Source organism: Cherax quadricarinatus, chromosome 74 (genome assembly GCF_038502225.1).
Source record: "Cherax quadricarinatus isolate ZL_2023a chromosome 74, ASM3850222v1, whole genome shotgun sequence".
Taxonomy (NCBI): Eukaryota; Metazoa; Arthropoda; class Malacostraca; order Decapoda; family Parastacidae; genus Cherax; species Cherax quadricarinatus.
This window is the reverse complement of record NC_091365.1, coordinates 5,444,847-5,460,188: the sequence shown is the minus strand read 5'-3', so window position 1 is coordinate 5,460,188 and position 15,342 is coordinate 5,444,847. Positions and strand designations below refer to the sequence as shown.

Genomic DNA, 15,342 nt, shown 5'->3' with positions numbered 1-15,342 from the left:
GCACAAGTTTTTTTTTTTTTTTTGTAATTTGCGAGATTCAATGATCCCCCCTAAGATACTCTTGGTCTCCCACTCATCTACTGTATTATACAGACCTACAATGATACAGCTCTACAGTCTACTCAATAACAAATGGTTACTCTGCCAGACTTGCTTGTCACGTGGCATTTATTAGTCACAATTTCAGCTAGGCAACTTCATGAAGCCTGCCAATAGATCCTCCTCCCATAGCTATGGGTTCAAGCTTTTTATTAGCCTGCATCCTTTCAGGCCTCTTAACACGTCTGTCTCTTGTGAGTTGGACTACAGTGTTACCTTTGTAATAAGTTATATATACAGAATATACAGCACTTAAAAATGGATTACTAGAGGTGGAAAGTACAGTGCCTGCACTCTGAAGGAGGGGAGGGGATATTTGCAGTTATAAATTGTAGTATTGGGACCTCTGGCAAGACAGTGATGGAGCGAGTGATGGTGAAAATGTTTCTTCTTTTTCAGGTCACTATACTTCGGTGGGAGATGGCCAGTGTTACAAAAAAAAAAAGTGTATTTGTGATAGTGATCAGGTATAGCACTAGAGCTCAGAAATTTGCAAACCGAATTTCAAAGCTATGGCTCTCATAATTTTGCATGCCCCTTTTACCTTATGGCTTATTAACTCTACCTCTAGTCATAAACACACCGCCTCCAGTTCTGGTCCCTCTTGTGTGATTGCAAGTGAAAACTTACCTATGACCAGTTTTAAGGGTCCTACCTTCTTAGCCTGGAGTAAATTACTTACTCTTGACAAAGAAAAATTCTTTCATCATGCAAGATTTCCTTGCCTAAAAAAAAAAAAAAAAAAAAAAAAGCTTAATCAGCGGCTGCAGGTGGAGGCTCTGCTGGCAGGATTTATGATGTTGCCTAGCTGGAATTATGACTAACAATCATTTACCAATGGAGAAAAGCTAGTCTAGCACATTAACCCTGGTTACTGCATGGAAAGGACAATATAGAGCACATGAAGGCTGCATAATACAGGAGTAGGAGACCTAGTGTATCGTAGTGTATCACCAGATATTAAGGCACAAAATCCATTTTTCCTTCATTGAAGATAAGTACTGTATTGTAGTTTTGTCATTTCTCCTTGACGACAAGAATATTCTCTTCTTATATTCATGTGTTCCCATTTAATATCATAATAAAAAATAATGTAAAAAATCAGCATTTTTATAAATGAAGTACTGTATGCTTTTTTTTTTTTTTCCAACAAGTCGACCATATCCCACCAAGACAGGTGACCCGAAAAGAAAGAAAATCCCCAAAAAGAAAATACTTTCATCGTCATTCAACACTATTATTTTTATATAATGGAGAACTGTATGTTATTATTTTTTATATAATGGAGTACTGTATGTTATTATTTTTTATATAATAAAGAACTGTATATTATTATTTTTTTATATAATGGAGAACTGTATGTTATTATTTTTCGAATAATAACAAAAATAATTTTTGTATGATCTATATAATGTAACACAAAATGTTGGTGTAGCAAATATATGGCTGGATGAAACACATTTCTTACTCTTAAAATTCATCTTCCATAAATAGTATCATAAATTAATCCAGTTGATGAGCACAAGTTTACCCCACAAACCATAATAAAACAAATTATATACAGTACATTTTAATTGTAAACTATTTTAAAAAACTACTATCCAAAAATATTACACTGTATAATTTTCTTTTAATGTAATTAGAGATTCTTCTTCAAGATGCATTGTAGTTCTACAGCAATTCCTTTAGAACTTTCTGTATTTTTAATTTTTCTAAATACAGATGGGCAAATCTTAAAATGAAAAATTTGTCTTTAATAACTACTGTTTTTTGTCTTCTATTTATGTATTTTTTTTTTTCAGCAAGTCAGCCGTCTCCCACCGAGGCAGGGTGACCCAAAAAGAAAGAAAATCCCCAAAAAGAAAATACTTTCATCATCATTCAACACTTTCACCTCACTCACACATAATCACTGTTTTTGCAGAGGTGCTCAGAACACAACAGTTTAGAAGCATATACGTATAAAGATACACAACATATCCCTCCAAACTGCTAATATCTGGAAACCCCTCCTTTAGAGTGCATGCATTGTACTTCCCATTTCCAGGACTCAAGTCCAGCTATATAAAAATAACCGGTTTCCCTGAATCCCTTCACTAAATATTACCCTGCTCACACTCCAACAGATCATCAGGTCCCAAATACCATTCGTCTCCATTCACTCCTATCGAACACGCTCATGCACACCTGCTGGAAGTTCAAGCCCCTCACCCACAAAACCTCCCTTACCCCTTCCTTCCAACCTTTTCGAGGACAACCCCTACCCTGCCTTCCTTCTCCTACAGATTTAAATGCTCTCCATGTCATTCTACTTTGATCCATTCTCACTAAATGATCAAACCGCCTCAACAACCCCTCTTCAGCCCTCTGACTAATACTTTTATTAACTCCACATCTTCTCCTAATTTCCACACTCTGAATTTATGTATGTACATACTACAATTTCATCTAGCTGTCTTTTTCTTTTCAAGAAAGGGCAAATTCATGCCAACTGCTATCAAGCATTAAAGACTTCAGCAAGCACTTGAAACATCTGATGCAATATTCCACCAGCAGATCAGGTCAACAAGCGTGAAAAAATGCCACTTCCTTACTATGAGCAACAACAATGCGTGGAAAGAGTAGTAAAACCTCAGGAAGCATATACAAGGGGTAAAGCAGATGGTAGGAAACAAGAGAAATACAGAAGACATATGGAGTGATCAAGAAAAGACAAGTGTTCATGACAATGATGAAACTGAGAAGCTTCACTGATAAAAATCTGGTTTCCAATTAGAAGTTTCTAATTTTGTTTTAGAAATTTTGCTCCTGAAGTCTGTATCACACCTCTCAAATGAGTGTAAATATGTTAGGAGAAAGATTTATACTTACTGGCTTTGCAAAGGAAGTGTGATACAAAATTTACAACTTTTCTCTCAATAACATCTTAAATTTAATTTATAAACTACAAACTTCTTCATATACTCCCCAAAAAATTCAAAAAATTTAACACATAGTATATCTAAACCAACGTAATCCCTTAACACTGTAAAAAATCTATAGTAAGGACTCAAACAGGTATTACAGGCTGAGGACTAATTCATCTGCTCCACCATTTAAGTCATTTGAGCAACAATTTTTTTCAGATTCTCATATTTTGCATGTTTTGTACCCTTTCTTTATATATTTTGGCAAATATAATTTAAATACAGTAAACCCTTGATTTAACAAACTAAATGAGAGAAGTGTGTGGCAAGTAATGGCAAGTGTGATGGCCAGAGATGAGATTGTTTTGTTGTCACTGTAACAATAATGAACAACTGTGTAACTGATGGACTTTATCTTTCATTTCTAAATCAAATGATTCAGCAGATTCTGTGCCATATTTCCAATATCTGTTAAATCAAGAGTTGACTACTTTTATAAAAAGTCAGAGGAAAAAATATGCAAGCTGTCCACACACTGATTTGAGGCAAAATTACTTAAAACACACAGCTGAATTTAATTTACCAACAGATAATAATACTTTAATAATGTAAGAAAAAAGTACTGTACCTCATTCATGAATTCATTTAGGAAATGTAACACATCACATTTACTATGAACACTTCATACCTGTACATTTAACCCTGAGTTGCAAACATAGTATATAAATATTTCATGTCTCCTAAGCACAGAGGTGGTTGCAAAATAAGGTACACTTGCAGACTAAATTTTTCAAATTGCCAGACAACTTGTTATTCAAGCTGACCTGGTTAATGAATTTGTCTCATTCAGATATACTGCTACCCCTGTCATACTACACAAAGACCAACCTTACAGATGTAGCTACATATGGATGGATTGAAAATATTTGTTCAAGTTGTGGATTTGGCCCACTTGAGTTGACAACCTATCATGTGGTAAGAAAAAACATTAGAGCATAATGAATATCCAGGGTAAATAAATATATTCACCCCAATACATGTAGGGCTTCACATACAGAAAATAATAACCAAAATCTTCCCAAAGTGTAATTTAAATGGAAGATGCTTTGGGTACATAATAAGGCATTGCTTACACAACTGTACAATCTTATGATTTTAATGACCATGAACAACAGAATAAACATATAAAATGTTATCCAAGTTCCAATGGATATCAAAAATGCCAGTGTCAGGAAGCCCAAGCAGTTTGCCCAAGGTGCAGACTTCTGGAACTATAGTTATCAAGAAATAAATCTATGGCATCATCAAAACTTATATATACAAAGTTATGAATTAATCCATAATTCCCAAAGATGGCAGTTAAAGCAATCACAATAAACTAAGCTAAAAGCCCAAACAAAACACATCAAAGTTATGAAAGGATGTTTAGAACTGAGCTTAAAAATAAGGCCGTCAAACAGGATGCTCCTGCCTTTAACAATTGTTGCACCATTATGAGACATGCTCTTAAATACATTAGAAAATAAATAACTCATGTACAGACTTCACAAAAGCTTCCAACGAAAATGGCTGTGGAATAACAGAAGGCAAAATTCATGCAATAGGAATAACCAAAAAAAGAGCAAGAGAAATGTGTTCAACTTTTTTCATAACCAGGAACTTCTGGGAGATGACTTGATGCTGATAAAGAGCTTACGACCCAAGGAAATTGAGCTACCCTTCTCTGCTTCAGAAAAGACCTGATTACTGCCCATTCTCAAGACTCTGTATGACCTACAGTTTAGCACTTTCCCATAAATACTTAAGAATAATAATAATTCATAAACAAAGTAAAAGTCAATCATATAAAACTAGGACTTTTCTGTGAAAAAGTTTAGTTCCCCATGTTGCAGTAGAATACTGTAGTCATCCAAATACTGTACTAGTCATCATATCTGACTTACAAAGAATAAAAAGGCACAATACTGTGCACAGAACAATACACTGATAACCCAGACGTAGTTAATGGCCAAATCAGACTGATATGTCATCATAAGTTTCATTCTATGTGCGGGTTATCTGTGTACCTGACTTATATAAGCTTCAGGAATCTTCAGGTTCATTGTCCTGGTGACCCAGTTGATGGCCACTATCCAGGCAGCATGGTTGATGACCTGCTCAGTCAAGATCATTGGTGCTCTCAACTAGCAAGTTTGAATGAAACAAAAATATACACAAGATCAGCACCTGCTGAAGATGTAGTAAGCATCAAAACCAATGTCAACTAAGCCTCTGATGGGCCTCAGAAAACAGGGTGATATTCAATGAAAATAGTTCAATTATCTCCACCATTTTGAAAAGCAAATGAAACAGAAAACACAATGCAATCAAACCATAACAGCTTGTAGAAGGGACATGGAAGACACTGAGACATACAGGCTTTCCTCCCTTAATGCAAATTCACTAACATGCAATGTCCATTTTTATCAGTAATTCTGTATACAAGATACACATTTACTGTATCCAACAGTGTAGGTCACAAAGCACACTGAAGAGTTTTACTAAGAAGTATTATTATTATTATTATTATATTCATGAAGGAAAGCTAAACTCATAGGGGCTACACAACGCCTACCAATACATAATCTAACAAACTACTTTCATTACGTGCTATATCATATCTTCCATACTTATTTATCCTCTTTTTCATAAAATATGTATTACCCTACAATGTATTACTTATTACCAAACCTCTTTCTACACATAGCTCATTTACCCCTGGCACCCCAAATTTACCTACTACTCCCTCCACAACATTTTTACCCACTTTAGCACTGAAATCCCCAACCACAAGTACTCTCTCACTTGGTTTGAAACTCCCCATGCACTCACTCAACATTTCCCAAAAATCTCTCTCTCTCCTCTACACCTCTCTCTTCTCCAGGTGCATAAATGCTTACTATAACCCACTTTTCACCTCCAACCCTTATTTTACACTACATAATCTTTGACTTTGTACATTTATATTCCCTCTTTTCCTGGCATAAATTATCCTTCAACATTACTGCTACTCCTTCTTTAGCTCTAACTCTATTTGAAACCCCTGACCTAATCCCATTATTTTTGATGAATTTAGAGTATTAAAAAAATGTTCAGCATTTTTCAGGCCCCAAGAATGTAATCCTATTTTTACCATATCTTCTTCAGATTAGCTAGAACTAAATTAGATTACACAACAATTTTCAAGAATGTAACCCCATTATAATTGATGATCTATTGTACACAAAGTGGGAAGCACAGTAGAATGTATAAAAACCTCCAATGAAAAGTAGGAGTGCAATAAATATTCAGTACCAAGAAAGTTCTTTCAACAGAGTCAATATTCAGTGTCATCCTTACAGATAAATGAGAAATTACCACTGGATCCTTCAAGAGGAACCACGATATTACTTCCAGTGGTCCCTGACCAGCCAGGCTACAATGTATATCATGAAGAGAGGAGAAAAAAAAGTTGCAAGCACTAGCGTGTGCCTTCATCAAAAAGGCAGTCTGGTATTGTTATTATTAGCAGTAGTAGTAGTAGATGTAGTATAGTAGCAGTACAGTAGTAGTAGTAGTATAGTAGTAGTTGTAATAGTAGTATAGTTGTAGTTGTATAGTAGCATTATTATATTCAAAAGAAAAAGCTTAACTTCTAGTAGTCATATCATGCCTAAGGTATTGGAAGGCTATCAAGTTTGATCAGAGATAAGGGAGGGTAGCTCCAATTCCTTGGATCAAGAAAAATTCACCAGCATCACTGCATCGTCCCTTTCTTGGAATGAACCTCTAGTCAAAGATTATGATGTGGGATGGTAATCTGAAGCAGCAACAATAGTTAAGTTATAAAGGAAAAACAATTTAACCCATGACTTGTTTTGAGCTATGTTAATTCACAGCCCAGGTTTTCCCGGCAAATAATTTACTAGCAAGGCAAGTGCTGCTTGTGACATAATAGGACAACATAACCATCACAACTTGGTTGATGAAGCACTGCCTGGAGAAGCCTGTAGAGGTCCTTTTTTTTTTTAAATCTCTGCCTCATGGCACTGAGGTAGTTAGATGCTTTACCAATTTTATACAGATCTAATTCAACATTCGCGTTTTCCACTTTCATGGGCTTTGAACATTTGCGAATTCCCAGCTGCCCAATCATATTTAAAATGTGTGATTACGTATGCTAGGAACTGTGGCAGTGGCAGAGTTTGTTTGGAGATAAGACAAGATAGTCCTTCAATATGACACTAATATCAACTATACAGCTTATTTATCTATCACAATTCATCTAATCTAATACGACATAATAAACAATATTAATAACATAGAAACATGACATACTCTAGAATGAATAAAATATGTCATTATGTTACGAGTGCTCTTGCGTTGTTCTTGTTGCTGGGTGTATAAGGGCCACTGAGAGCATAAGCCTTACATAGTGGTGGTGGAGGAAGGCAGCAGCAGAGGCGGTAGAGACGGCGGTGTTGTCAGTCGCCCTATATAACTCCAACAACATTGGAGAAGTTAGGTTCGTGCCTTCCTTTTTCTATTGATTAATCGCTTAACTTACTTGCTACACTGTTAATGCTACACTTTATCGCTGGCTGGCTCTATAGCCTTCATCGATTCGTGCTGCTTAAGTATCGTACATATCGCAGAATCACTGAAGAAGGCACATTCTCCCCTCTCTCTTCTTCCTCTACTTTGGTACTCTGCTACGAGTTCTTTCATGAATTCTATAGTCTTTTTCACCTTCTTTATCAAAGGGCCAGTGCTAGTACAATATTTTATGATGTTTTCATGCATTTTATGATTGTTCATGGTTCAATAGGTTAAGGAAGCAGTATTGTATTATATTTCCCTACAATATACTGGGGGCACCAAACATTCACGATTTTTTAACATTCATGATGCTCTTGATCCCCTAACCCTCACAAATGTTGAGGGAAACCTGTACAATTTTTTAAAAGATCTCTATAATTTCTGGCTGAGATATCCCACCTGCCTTGAAAGTGAATACAAGAGCAAAATATTCCAAATATAAGAGCATAAGACGGAGAATAGGATAGCAGATGAACAAGGAGGCTTTAGGAAAGGTAGGGGGTGTGTGGACCAGGTGTTTACAGTGAAACATATAAGTGAACAGTATTTAGATAAGGTTAAAGAGGTCTTTGTGGCATTTATGGATTTGGAAAAGGCGTATGACAGGGTGGATAGGGGGGCAATGTGGCAGATGTTGCAAGTGTATGGTGTAGGAGGTAGGTTACTGAAAGCAGTGAAGAGTTTTTACGAGGACAGTGAGGCTCAAGTTAGAGTATGTAGGAAAGAGGGAAATTATTTCCCAGTAAAAGTAGGCCTTAGACAAGGATGTGTGATGTCACCGTGGTTGTTTAATATATTTATAGATGGGGTTGTAAGAGAAGTAAATGCGAGGGTCTTGACAAGAGGCGTGGAGTTAAAAGATAAAGAATCACACACAAAGTGGGAGTTGTCACAGCTGCTCTTTGCTGATGACACTGTGCTCTTGGGAGATTCTGAAGAGAAGTTGCAGAGATTGGTGGATGAATTTGGTAGGGTGTGCAAAAGAAGAAAATTGAAAGTGAATACAGGAAAGAGTAAGGTTATGAGGATAACAAAAAGATTAGGTGATGAAAGATTGAATATCAGATTGGAGGGAGAGAGTATGGAGGAGGTGAATATATTCAGATATTTGGGAGTGGACGTGTCAGCGGATGGGTCTATGAAAGATGAGGTGAATCATAGAATTGATGAGGGAAAAAGAGTGAGTGGTGCACTTAGGAGTCTGTGGAGACAAAGAACTTTGTCCTTGGAGGCAAAGAGGGGAATGTATGAGAGTATAGTTTTACCAACGCTCTTATATGGGTGTGAAGCATGGGTGATGAATGTTGCAGCGAGGAGAAGGCTGGAGGCAGTGGAGATGTCACGTCTGAGGGCAATGTGTGGTGTGAATATAATGCAGAGAATTCGTAGTTTGGAAGTTAGGAGGAGGTGCGGGATTACCAAAACTGTTGTCCAGAGGGCTGAGGAAGGGTTGTTGAGGTGGTTCGGACATGTAGAGAGAATGGAGCGAAACAGAATGACTTCAAGAGTGTATCAGTCTGTAGTGGAAGGAAGGCGGGGTAGGGGTCGGCCTAGGAAAGGTTGGAGAGAGGGGGTAAAGGAGGTTTTGTGTGCGAGGGGCTTGGACTTCCAGCAGGTATGCGTGAGCGTGTTTGATAGGAGTGAATGGAGACAAATGGTTTTTAATACTTGACGTGCTGTTGGAGTGTGAGCAAGGTAACATTTATGAAGGGGTTCAGGGAAACAGGCAGGCCGGACTTGAGTCCTGTAGATGGGAAGTACAGTGCCTGCACTCTGAAGGAGGGGTGTTAATGTTGCAGTTTAAAAACTGTAGTGTAAAGCACCCTTCTGGCAAGACAGTGATGGAGTGAATGACGGTGAAAGTTTTTCTTTTTCGGGCCACCCTGCCTTGGTGGGAATCGGCCAGTGTGATAATAAAAAAATAAAAAAAAAATGAGAGCATGAACAGTATCATCACTGGAGCACTATCTCTTTGTTTTGAAGGTTCTTGTAGGCCACTCCATGTTTGTGGCTATGTTAAGATGCCCTCTTATCCACTGGGTCATCACACATTGTTAATAGAGCTTTTATACTCTCTCTCAGTTGTGTGAAAAAGATCTGACTGTTCCATAGTTTGCACAAAGAGTAAGATCACTTTTCTGCAGAGTAAAAGTTGAAATATGTACTGCATGTTATTGCTGATAATCGTGCTATTTTCTGGTATGCACTGAAAGTGTATCACTGTATTTTTTCAGAATCTTCTATTACGTAATTTTCATGATAATGTTATCATTAACAAAGGACAACACAAAGTACTTACTCTATTGGTGTTTTTTATTTCTGCTTGGAGGATGTGAAAGACTCGGGGGAAGGTACCATGCTTTCCGGAGTAGTTTTTTTTTAACAGTACTAAAGACTAGAGTTTATATAAATTACTATAGCTCACTGTGGCTTACAAACTAAGTATCCATCTTCCTATTTTATCTATTATGTCTTCTGATATTATTTTGCATGCTATCATTTCATCATCACACTTGTCAAATGCCTCCATCCATGGTTACATTCATCAAAAGTCTCATCAACATCTGCACTTATTTCACTGTAACAAAGATTTGTCACAGTAGACATGTAGTTACAAGAGATAAGATCTTCATAATTCAGAATCATGTTGAGTGTAATGCTAATTTTTCCATAAAGCTGTTAAGCTGGTGTCATAGAAACCTCCCAAAACTTATCTATGTTACAACTCTCTCAAAACTTATCTATGCTAGAACTTTCTGAAAACTTTTTTTTTCAACGAATTGGCTGTATCCAACCAAGGTAGGGTGACCCAAAAAGAAAGAAAAAAAACTTTCATCATTCAACATTTTCATCATCATTCACTGTCTTTGCAGAGGCACTCAGATACGACAGTTTCGATGTCCCTCCAAATTTCCAATATCCCAAACCCCTCCTTTAAAGTGAAGGCACTGTACATACTTCCCATTTCCAGAACTCAAGTCCAGCTAAGCAGTTTCCCTGAATCCCTTCACAAAATATTACCCTGCTTACACTCCAATAGCTTGTCAGGTTCCAAAAACCATTCATCTCCATTCACTCCTATCTAACATGCTCACTCATCCTTGTTGGAAGTCCAAGCCCCTCGCCCACAAAACCTCCTTTACCCTCTCCCTCCAACCTTTTAAAGGATGATCCCTACCCCTCCATAAGATGTAACATAATGAAGAAAAAAATCACAATACTTCTGCAATACTGTAGCAGTAACAATTCAAAACTAACCCACAATTTGGATTAAGAACTTTAGATGACATTTTGCTTCATCCTGCATTATCAAATCATGATCGACTTGATAATTGTCCAGACCAAACAGAGATATCCTCTAAAGTTTCCTTTCCAAATTGTGGGTTAGCTGTAAATGTCAACATAATCTATGCTCTTTTTACAAAATATACTAGTGTGTACTCTGGGAGGTGATTTTTATTTTAGTTTTTTCTGGATTTAAGTTTCTTATAATGCCCAGACATGAGTGATGCAGTAAACATGTTGTTAGCCATTAAGTGATATTCTCCCTTCCCTATTTCAGTTCTCATAGGATTGGCATGATTCATATGGGACAACCTAGGCATCCCAATTACCTGAAATTCCAGCAAGAAAAAAAATGCATCCCTGTTAATGTATTTCTTTATAAATATGGAGTTGCAGTAATCAGACCCTGCTTTAACAAAGATTACTACAATGGCAATGTATTTTCCTACAAATCTTAATGATTTCTGTTTATAAATAACACTATTACATGTTAAGCAAGTTGAAATTCCAAAAAATATTAGGATTCTCTATCATGAAGTGTCCAGTGAAGTGCTTAACATGGTTTCATGTTGGTTTTTCAGGACTCTGTTATTTCTTTATAATAACTGGTAACCCTGCCTCCTATAAACAAAGTATAATTTATAATTAATAAAATTTGAGAAGAATTTAATAATACATTAAACAAATAATATCTCTTAATTCTTGAGTAGAGTACTAGGGTTGGGCTAATATTTTGTTAGTGGGATGGACTGCAAAGGACTTGCCTAGTATGGGCCAACAGGCCTGCTGCAGTGTTCCTCCTTTCTTACGAGTCGGGTGTCGTCACATGTCAGGTGTTTCTTTGTTGTGGGATGTGATGGTGAGGTGTAGACTTGACCCTTTATATGTCTTTCTTTGATGTATTGTTTTTATAGTTCGTTGATAATGTGAGAAGTCACAAAAGCACTTGGAATTTCATTATTCTTTCACAGTGGTTGTTTTGCATAGTACAATATATTCAGAATACTCTAATGTTAAGTGTTATTTTTGTATTAATGAAACAAATTTTTGTTCTTTTAGTATTGTACTTTTTGAGCATGGTATAAAGGTAAAATTTTAGGTTTAGTTTATCACTGAATTGTTTCTTATAATTACTTTCATTTGCTTTAATATCTGCTACTGCTTGAAGGATTCTGTTTTGGTATATATGTATGTATGTACAGTGGACCTAGGTAGTAGGTTGGTAGACAGCAACCACCCAGGGAGGTACTACCATCCTGCCAAGTGAGTGTAAAACGAAAGCCTGTAATTGTTTTACATGATGGTAAGATTGCTAGTGTCCTTTTTTCTGTCTCATAAACATGCAAGATTTCAGGCACATCTTGCTACTTCTACTTACACTTAGGTCACACTACACATACATGTACAAGCATATATATACACACACCCCTCTGGGTTTTCTGGTATTTTCTTTCTAGTTCTTGTTCTTGTTTATTTCCTCTTTTCTCCATGGAGAAGAGGAACAGAATTCTTCCTCCGTAAGCCATGCGTGTTGTAAGAGGCGACTAAAATGCCGGGAGCAAGGGGCTAGTAACCCCTTCTCCTGTATAAATTACTAAATTTAAAAAGAGAAACTTTTGTTTTTCTTTTTGGGCCACCCTGCCTCGGTGGGATACGGCCGGTTTGTTGAAAGATGATGATGTATAGTGGAACAGAATTCTTCCTCCATAAGCTATGCATGTCGTAAGAGGCGACTAAAATGCCAGGAGCAAGGGGCTAGCAAGTCCTTCTCTTGTACATACGTATTACTAAATTTAAAAGGAGAAGCCTTTATCCTTTTGAGCCACCTTGCCTTGGTGGGATACGGCCGGTTTGTTGAAAGATGTATGTATGTATGTATGTATAACAGTGCATTAATAGAAAAATACAATGGCGTAAGTTTAGTGGAAAAACGCAAGTGACTAAACAAAATTTTGTGCCACTGACAAAGGTGTATAGAGAAAATGCAAAGCAAAGTGAGCACATCAAGGCTTTGAATGTAAAAAAAACAAAAGGCAAAATAGCAAAGTATCTTTGTGATCAGTGTTATTATTAAAACTGCTGGATAACTAGAACCTTAAAAACAAAAGCTGCCAAGCCAATGATGATACTTTAAAGTCACATGTTCTCTCTACACTGAAATACATGTATACTGCTACACACTAACAGCTCTATTAAAGGCATGCAAAACTGTGGCTCTGGAGAAGGTAGAAAAGTTTTACTGTTCATATAAATTCAGTTACACACTTGGATTACTGGGAATGCTCCAAGTCCCTTAAACTCTACTCATTGCAGTGTATGCAAGGAAGATGCATCATAATTTACACGGGAAATTCTACAGTGAGCGGTCACAAATTTGAACACCAAAATCACTCCCCGAGAGAGCAAGAGACTCAGCAGATAGTGGAAAATACTATACCCTGGATGAAAAGCAGGGGTGTAATGAGTACATCAACAGATGACCCAACTAAGTACAAAGAGAAAACACTTTTCAACACCCTCTCTTCATATATTACGAAAACTGCCAACAGACTTCTAGCTGTCTTCAAGAAGGAACAGGATAAGTTTGTTGTTAGATCCTGGTCAGCCAGACTGTGGTCCTTATATTGGAATTTTTTACAGCTGGCACTAATAGTTTGGTTGCTCAGGCAATCAACCAGAAGGCCTGGTCTGGGACAGGACCACAGGGGTGATGACCTACAAAATCATTGTCAGGTAACTTAAAGATAAGCAAGAGCAGCCTTAATAATGGTGAACATACCAGATAGATGAACAGAAGCAGACTGATCAGATACCAGTTTATGAACAAATTAAGTTCCTGGCATTGTGACTTACCAACAAGTACTGTAGTTTGTAAAACAAGCTATTCTTCTATAGGAAAAAATAGTGCAAATTATATTTCATTTGCTAAAAACTGCAGATCGGTGGTTGTGAATATTTAATTATAATACTATAATAAAATTAGTATAATTATAGTTTAATTCACTGTACATATAGTACAATAATTTGAAGGATCATAGTATGCATATCATTTTGGGCAAACTTTAACAAGGTCTAATATTAATTAACACTAAAAGACTATATTGCTATGGAGTTTTTTATACTTATGAATCTAGTACAATGTACATGCTAACAAGTTAACCCTTTCGCTGTCACAACCCCCAAAATTAAACGTGATGACAGTTTCATGAATTTTAAAAAATAAATTATTTTCTCAAATGGAAGAATCTTTTTCTGAATTTAACGACACCAAAAATGAAAAATTTCATGGAAAATTTACAGAATTACTCAGGCGCAAAGTTGGAAGTCTGGGCTCAATTTATGCATCACCAATTTCACTCAATTTTATTTTAAGCCAATTTCAATGCTCAATTTGACCCGATTCATAACTACTTCGTTAGTATGCCTTCCATTCTGTCAACTGAGCACAAAAAAACCTATACAGCACACACAGCCAATAATTTAGCCAATTTTACACAAAAATAAAAATAATCCAATGTAATTACAGAGCCCAAAATAAACACTGCAGATAACCTAGCCACCAAAGCAACTTTTTCAGTTCATTAATTAGCTTACCAGGTCTCTCCTATATAACACTTTCCCCTCTATTTTTAATACATTACACAAAAAAATAAAATTGAAGTTTTACCTATTTCTTGGAAAACCAAGGATGACTGGTCAAGGTTTTGGCCATCCCAATAACTGAAGCTAGCCCAGTGAAAACCTTTAAAACTGGCCAGGAAAATCACCAAAAATTGTATATTTCTGCCACTTTGAGCCCTATTTCAAGCTATTTCCAGTCAGAAACTAACTAAAATCATGTATTTCATTAACATATGCCAAGAAACAGTTAATGAAACTATAGAAACCACCCTAGGAAAATACCTCAAATCTGCTGTTTTAAACCAGACACAAGGTCAGAGGTTTGTTTTTCCCCATCATGGGGCAAGATTATTTTTATACTGTGGACTTACTGCACAGACACTCTTTCATGTCTAGGCCAAAATTTACCACTTGCAGCACATTTGAAGGCATTGTGTTCAAAACATTGTGGGAGACAGCTAAAAATAATAGGATACAAATTACAAAATTCATTCACAAAAAATTTTAAATATTAATTAACAAGTTGGAAAAGGTTGAATTGTAACTTATAAAATTGCAATAAAAGCTTAGTTTACAATTAGAATTGTTCAATAATTATATTTTAAAGTGATAGGCCAGAATTTACTTTATTTAAACACACAACTGTACTTGTTTTAGCTTTAATTTGAATTCAACAGGTATGTTGTATTGTAGATGAATGGTTCAGAGAACCGACATGATTTATCATCAGGTATGTTGTAATTTTTAGATTCTTCTATTAACTTGGTCTATATTTCTGGGCTCCGTAATTTGCATATAATTTGACTCAAGAAAT

The 15,342-nt window shown here is 36.3% G+C and overlaps 1 protein-coding gene across 4 annotated transcripts in view; it reads right to left on the bottom strand.

The window, feature by feature from the left end:
* Positions 1–15,342, bottom strand: part of jing (AE binding protein 2 jing) — a 263,347-nt gene that overhangs the window by 54,267 nt on the left and 193,738 nt on the right. The window lies entirely within an intron of this gene.